The 8,349-nt window shown below is 39.5% G+C and overlaps 1 non-coding gene across 1 annotated transcript; it reads right to left on the bottom strand.

Annotated features, from left to right (window-relative positions):
* Positions 1-5,439: 5,439 nt before the first annotated feature.
* LOC131222129 (small nucleolar RNA R71) lies at positions 5,440-5,546 on the bottom strand. The gene has a single exon (XR_009159837.1). It is a non-coding gene; the product is annotated as a small nucleolar RNA R71 (small nucleolar RNA).
* Between the last annotated feature and the right edge of the window lie 2,803 nt (positions 5,547-8,349).

Here is an 8,349-nt window from a genome sequence, read left to right as displayed (position 1 = left end):
CAGTTGGTCCAACAATGAAAACGAAATTTCTCAAAATGGCCCATAGAGATTAAAAGGATAGTCTTGAAAATGCAATCAGTTACTTGTTTAGTACAACAAAGTTCTGTCCTTTGTGCCCATCTAAATGGAATCTGGCCATGGCTAGACTTCAGGCAAGGCATCCACCAAATGTCTTTCTTTTAATCTAGAAAAGGGCCAGTACCTATGAGATTGAAAGCTAGTTTTTGCAAGTGTGGTAGCTAGGCCAGTTTGGATCGCCCCCAATGAGCAATTTGGGTTGAGATGTGCCTGTCTGTGACATTTGGGGGCTACAGGTCAAGCTCAGGTCTGGATTTTGGGCCAATTTACTAAATGGATTGAGCTTTGTATGGCCCTTGACCTGACTCAAACTCGACCCATTGCCACCCCCAGGAAAATCCCTCCATCCAAATTCTAGGGTACATCCAAACAGCCGTTTATACTTTTCCCATTAATAATATATGCAGCATGTAGGGAATAATAGCACTAGTAGCTGAACAATGAAGACTAATAAATAAGATATACTATAACTAAAAAGAAAATGGCTATTTTTTAGTTCCTGCCACTCTATTTGTTTTCAGCTCAATATCATGTCTTGTATAAAAACCTGGAACTTACCCGTTAGTAAAAAATTGCATAATACTAATGAACCAAAATAAAGGAATGCAAGCAAGGAAACCCTTAGGTCCATGATAATTAATGCTTTGGAAAAGCGAGAGCCACAACAAGGTGGAAGGGCTACCTGAAAATAATCTAGAGTGACTTTTGTCATGGTGAGCCGCCATGGACATCGGCTAAGGAGTGTGGTGGTGTATTATGATCCCAATGGTTTTAAGTAGGGGTGGCAATGGGTGGGGTTTAGACTGGGTAGGGGTTAGCACAAGGCTGACCCATTTACAAAATGGACCAAGAATTCGTGCCCAAACCTTACCCAAAGTAAAGGGTTCGTCAACATTAAAGGGAGTAGACGGGTAGAAAAACCAGCATAGAAGACTGTACATTGACGGCTATGGATGAATCTGTTTACTTTTAAGTAGCAAAAGGGAATTCCAAAAAAGAGATACAAAGTCACAGAAGATTACATTTTCCATTCAATGTAGGCAACTTCTTTCACAAAATAATCAGAATGAAATAGAAGAACATGCAATGACAGCTGCTGAGAATAGCCACAAAAATTGAAGCAAGGAAACTCACTTTCCATGTTGTTCTTGCACACTCTGAGTGGCGGATTTTGTGACTATTTCCTGCTTCAAATGCCCAAAAAAATCTGCAGAACTAACATGAGTAGAGTATAGACTTGGAGATATCGACTTAGAAATAGCCTTTCACATTTACATCAAACAAATGAAATAAAGGGTCAACTAAAAGTAAAGAAAATACTGACGATCCTTGGATTTGATATGAAAATTTAGCTACACAGCAATTTGCCTACATTGAGGGCTAAAGAATATCACCACAGAAACAAATGAACAAAATTATGGAAGTACATGCTACACATACTCTCCTAGTGACTTTTGAACCTGAGCTTGAACCTTGTCTAACATATCTCATATTTGAACTTTCAGAACTCCCATGCTGCAAATCTAAGCTACCTGAAGACTGGTGGTCAAACTGTAAAAGACGGATCTGTAATTAACTCAACAGTCAATATTTCTAACAACATAAATAACAAAAGCATGTACACATCAGATTGATAGAAATATTGCTAATAGTTTTTAGTTTTATGATTGATTTGAAATGGGATTAGTTAGCAATTATTCATGGGATGACTAAGGCTAATTAGTAGATCAACATGTGGCGGCACATCAAATGTGGACCAGTGATCAAGTATTTATAAGCATCCATTTTCTTCATAGATGTGGCGCATTGATGAGCAAATCCGCCTGATGATGAACAATTGGAATCTTGCCATGAATCCACTGTAAAATGCTTCTGATGAGAACTTCCAATTCTAAGAGGGAAAACATCATGTCCATGAGTCCATCACAGAAATAGTTATTTACCTAAATACAAAAGCCTCACATATTGGAGCCTTGTACAAAATCAGGTCTGTTCGGTGGGTGCCATGGTATTACAATTGCTGGCCTACATTTCAAAAGATCACACAGTTCACATAATCCAGGCATGAACAATAGGTAAAAAATGATGTTAAGGGTCAAATATTGCATATCAGACCCTGATTACTGCCTGATTTTATGTACACGATAATGCCTAATATTATAATTTAATCGTGTTTTTGTTGCAAGATGTAATAAGGAGCTTTGATTGAAAAAGAGTATTAAAAGCATGGATTTAACGCTCCGAAGTCACCAGAGCAAGGAACAGACTCTAGAGGACTGAGATCAACTGATTTACATGCTAGGGATTCGAGGAAATTAAGTCGTTCACATTAAAAAGGTCCGAAAATGGTCCAGAATGCAAGATCACAGGGTTCTCGCCATCCGATTGACACGAAACTTCATACATGTGACGGGGGCCATAAATTAACCGTACATATTAAATTTCAACCATTGAAGATCTCAGAAAGTAGCCTAACAGACAGATCATCCCATTAATCTTTAATTTGGGGCCCACCTGATATCTGGAACTGTCTCAACTTTGGTCTCGACGGTTTAAATAAGATGAGATAATGAATGGATGGATCAGATTTTTGAAACATATCACAGTGGGGCCCGTATGTTAGGTGTGTACATGTACGCGAGCCGCACCGGACCAGAGCCCGCCAGTGCCAGCGGCAACCTTCACAGAAACGGAAGTTTCCGTTTTCAGCTGCGCAACGAACGGCCGCTGGCCGTTTTTGCAGATGACTGTGGGACCCACACATCACCTGTACGACGAATCCGATCCGTACATCGTGTAGAGTGTCTCAAACACTTCAAAATATTGCTGAAATTTCACACCCATACGTGCACACGTGTGCGATACAGGGGCGATAAAAGGACTATCCTGTAACATTCAAAAGTGATTTTATTGTGATTTCTCCTCTGGGCCGCGTCAATAGACGTTCAAAACTATCCATTCTTAACTAAAAGTTCGTCCTGAATCCAATGGACGAGGTGGATTTCCCGAAAAATACCTCTGTAGGGCCCACCGAGCTACCCAGCGTTCAACGTGCAAAAGCTTATGCATGTCCGCGAAAATCGAATTTCCAGGCGGTTGTGGCCCACCATATTTCATCATATGGCAGATCTGAACCGTCCATCATGTAGAGAACTCAAAAAAGTTCTAAGGGACGGTGTTTCTTTGGTAATTGAACAAGGGAAGTGGCGAGTTTTGAGGCACCGAAGTTTGTTGCAAAAAGTTGCACTCCGTTTCTTGCTGCGACTCTGCCATCGTCTCCAGCCTTCTTGTAGCTATAAGAGGAGGTTTTGAGACGTGGAAGAGGGGAACGAGAGCCAGAGCTAGAAGTCAGAGACAGGGAGAGTGGTTCTTTTAGAGTTTTTTTTTTAATTTTGTTTTTTTTTTAATTTTTTCTCATGTGTTCTAGCCTCATCATGTCAGGCTAAACCTCTTAGCTAGGGCTACAAAGTGAAGCTTGTAGCATGATGGGAGACTCTGTGCTTGTGCCTTTTTGTTTATGCTGAACTGATGTGAATTTTAGTTATAATGGGAATGTTTTTAGTTTTTAATGGTCTGTTGTTACTAAAATTACAATGGGTCTTCGATATCTTTGAGCATGTTCCTTTCCTTTTATGTTTATGACGTCAGGAAGCCCTATTGTTCACCATCGTCTCCTGGGCATGGTCGGATAACGGTACCCTTCCTAACCTTTATACATTATTGATTGGTTGGTAATTAGTTTAATTCTATTATTTACTTTGTCTCTTGGGCATGGTTTGGTGATGGAATCCATTCTAATTCATATACCTTTCATCTTTTGAAAACTATATCAAAGGAAGTTCAGTTAATTTTCATAGTTACACCCTTCAATTGGATGAAGATGGACTCTAAGTTCAGTTGAGTTCTTGAAACAAGCATAAGATCTCCTTAATCTCTACAAGTGGATCCTCTGAATCCCTAGTTTCCTTTTCCTGAATTTCTTAAGTTTTAAATTAATATTTCACTATTATCCCTTCAATTCTATTTAATTTAGATTACATTTTAGTCTAGTTCTAGTTTTACTTAGTTTCAAATAACGTACAGGTTTCAGTCCCTTGGGATTCGACCTCGGTCTCACCGAGTTTATTACTACATCACAACCCTATACTTGGGGAGTGAACAAGTTTTTGGCGCCGTTGCCGGGGATTGACGGTTATGATTCTTTGAAATTAATTAGTTTTAGAATTAGTTTGAGATTACGATTTTACTAACTTTACTTTTAGATTTTTATTTCTATTTAATTTTTGGAACTAACTTATTTCCTATTTTGTTGGATCCTGACTTAAAACTTCTAAATTGGTAATCCTTTTCTAATTCCTCTAACTTTTCTATTTTTAGAATTAGGGCTTGAGTTTTAGAAATTTTCTAATTCTGGCAGTTTTCTATTTTTAGGAAATAGTTTAAACTTTCCTTTTTTTTTTATTTTTAGAAACTAGGTTAGTTATTTCCCTTTTTAGAAATTCTATCTAATTTTAGAAACTAACTTTCTATTTTTTATTTTTAGTAACTTTCTAATTCTAACTCTTTTAGAATCTAACTTTGTTTCCTAATTTTATTTTTAGAAATTTTCTACTTGTAGACTTTTTTTTAAAGGATTTTCTAATTCTAGACCTTCTCTTTAGAAACTGACTTGTTTTCTTTTGCAGGTTTTTAACTTAGAGACTCCAATTTGGTAACTTCTTTCCAACCCTCTCTTTCTTTTTAGATTTTCCTTTCCTTTCTTAGGATTAGGTTTCGAATTTGATTGAGGGCTACGAGTGTTTCATGCCCAAGTGGGCCCGTGACAACACTCGACGTCTCTTAACTGAAGGAGGATTGGTTGAAGGGTTAACTATCCATTGCAGAACTAGACACCACTGGAAATCCCCTGAGTTAATTGAAGTGATGGTTGAAAACCAACCTCTTCTACCCCAACCTAGGGTGGAAGACATTCAGGATGAGAATGAGGTGCATCAAGCACCCCCACTTCGTACTTTACGAGATTATTTACAACCAGCAGGGGTGAGTACGCCCTCATGCATGATTTTTCCTAAAAATACAGGACATATGGATATCAAGCTAGGGGTTATCCAACTCCTTCCTAAGTTCCATGGGCTTGAATCTGAAGAACCATATCTACGTTTGAAAGAGTTTGATGAGATCATAGCCACTTTATATTTTCAAAATGTATCTGAGGACACAGTCAGGCTGAGACTCTTTCCTTTTGCCTTAAAGGAGAAAGCTAAGACGTGGTTACATTCACTGCGTCCTAGATCCATTGGCACATAGAATGATATGCAAAGGGAATTTATAAAGAAATTTTTTCCACATCATAACACGATTACCCTTAGAAAAGCAATCATGAACTTCACCTAAAAGGAGGATGAGACATTTTACCAATGTTGGGAAAGGTTCAAGGATTTGGTCAGTTCATGCCCACAACACGGCTTTGAAACGTGGCGCATCACAAATTTTTTCAACGATAGACTGACATCTTCCATATGCCAAATGGTCGAGACAATGTGTAATAGAGAATTTATTAATAAAAATATCGACGAGGTATGAGATTACCTCGATAGTCTTGCTGAAAAAACACAAACATGGGATTATTACCCAAAATCGAACACCATCTCTACACCGACTCAATCTAAGGAGAAAAGTGGATTGTATCTCTTGAAAGAAGAGGATGATCTCAAGTATAAAGTGACTACGTTCATAAGAAAAGTTGAGGCCATGGAAGGAAAGAAGGATAAGGCTAAGGAAAGTATTTGGAGCATCTGTGATTGCAACATTTATACAACTGAAAATTGTCCTACGATACCCGTCTTTCGAGAAGTGTTGAATGAACAATCCAATGCCATAAATAATTATCAAAGACCTTTCAATGGACCGACCTCTAATACGTACAATTCTGGTTGGAAAAATCATCCAAACTTTAGTTGGAGAAATGGACAAACTGCTACTCGTCAAAGTTTCTTCAATCAAAATCCAAATCAAGGGAAACCTCAAGAAGAACCGATTCAAAAATTCCATGCAAGAGTTGACCCAGGCAATGCGAGATTTTATGCAAAAGATGGATTCACGTATGACGGTTATAGAAAAGGGGATGCTTCCTGCACAACCGCTCCTTAATCCTAAACCGTAATACGAGATAAGTAATCCCAGCTCTTCAAATCAAATGGAGCACGCTAAATCCATCACCACTCTTAGGAGTGGGAAGATCATTGATAAAACCCCTCCTGTTAGGCCTAAAAAGCCTCAAGAACCAGAAGAGGACAACAATGATGGATCTAGTGACGCCTCATAAAAATTAGAACCAGAACTTCTAGAAAAGCCAGTTGCTCTATTTCCCCAACGGTTGGTCACACCAAAACCTCTCTCTAACTCTCAAGATATCCTAGAGGTGTTGAAACAAGTGAAAGTCAGCATTCCTCTACTTAATATCGTAAAATAGATACATTCATATGCTAAATTCCTAAAAGACTTATGCACGACCAAACGAGGCAGAGTATTCAAAAGAAGATCTCCTTGACCGAGAAAGTGAGTGTCATCCTAAAGCAAGACGTGCCACAAAAATTCAAAGATCCCAGTAGCCCAACCATATCATGTGTAATCGGGGACCATCAAATTGATTACGCACTGCTTGACTTAGGAGCAAGCGTCAATCTGATTCCCTACTCGGTATACAAACAGTTAGGTTTGGGTGAATTAAAACCCACCTTAACCACACTACAACTTGCTGATTGCTCTGTTCGTGTACCAAGAGAGATAATTGAGGATGTGTTGGTCCAAGTTGATAGATTTTACTGCCCTGTAGATTTTATCATCCTAGACACCGAACCCATCAATAACATTAGCACTCAGATTTCCATCATTCTTGGTCGCCCATTGTAAGACCCGTGTCCTAGTCCGTACCATTCCGTTGGCTTCCACGGTCCTTCCGGTCAAATTCTGGTAACCTTCGCACCATATCCGACATTTACGCGCAATCCGAAGCCAGGTTCCGCACACCGACGTCGGCTCGAGCTGAAACTTATGTCTTGGCGATCGCGTCATCGCCGCGGTTCCAACGCCGTGACTTGCGCACCGAACCGATACCCAGGCAAGAAGATGTCGATCTGCGTTTATCCCGAAGAAACACCGCGCGTTGCGGATTTCGAGGGAATCTCTACAATTAGTCCCATCAACCAACCATTAAATGCATCCCATACATCAAGTACTACACCTATTCCCTCTTTTTCCAAAAGTCCACCATTCTTTCCACCTCACCACTCCTCTTTTCCAAATTTCAACAACAACCATACACCTTTACAATTTTTCAACCCAACCCATCACTCCATCACCTCACCTCACCCATCCATATCTTCTTTCTCTCTCTCATTTCTCATATCTCTCCCAAGCAACTCAACCCCCCACACGTCCAAGCTTTCTCTCCCTCTCAAGTGTGGTCCACCTTCCATCTTCCATCTATACCCTCTCATCTCCAATCTCAACCATTCATCTTTCATCAACCTCCATTAAAAGTGAAGGTAAGGAGCTAAGGAGTCCAAGGGAGCAAGGAAAAGGAAGATAAGGTGGGTGCTTTGTCATTATTTTAAATTTTAGGGCCCACTTGTTGGTGGGACCCATTTGGATGTATGTGATTTAATCTAGAGGGCCCATAGTGGCGGGGTTCCTCTACCTCACCGTATATCTTTCTCTCTATCTCTCTCCCTTTCTTTCTTTGTAATGGTGTGGATCCCACAAATGTGTTACATCTACCCCGTCCATCTACTTCAGACGGTGTGGTCCACTCTATTACAGGTGATGATCCACACCATCCACTGTTTGGATGGGCCCAATGCATTTTTTTTTGTATATATATACTTATATATACATATATGTTATATTTTATATAATATATATAATATAATCATATATATAATATAATATATATTATATACATATATGATGGTGGGCCACATCTACGTGGGACCCACCATAGTAATGTATTTAGGAGTGTCGTCCAGCGTCCAGGGGACGCTGGACGTTGGAAAGTGAAGTGTGTGCACTGACGTGGAGGTGTACTAGCAAAAAAAAAAGGGGGAAAGAAGTTACTTTTAAGGTGGACCCTTCATATAGGCCCCACCTTGATTCAAGTATTTGATCCAATCCGTCTATCCTCTTCCTTGGATTATTTTAGATGTTGAACCAAATTCTGGAACCAATCCAGTTCTCAAGCGGGCCATACCATAGGAAAAAGCAGTATCACCC

This window comes from Magnolia sinica, chromosome 12 (assembly GCF_029962835.1).
Source record: "Magnolia sinica isolate HGM2019 chromosome 12, MsV1, whole genome shotgun sequence".
Classification (NCBI taxonomy): Eukaryota; Viridiplantae; Streptophyta; class Magnoliopsida; order Magnoliales; family Magnoliaceae; genus Magnolia; species Magnolia sinica.
The sequence above is the reverse complement of the archived record's forward strand: the minus strand, read 5'-3'. Positions and strand labels throughout refer to the sequence as shown.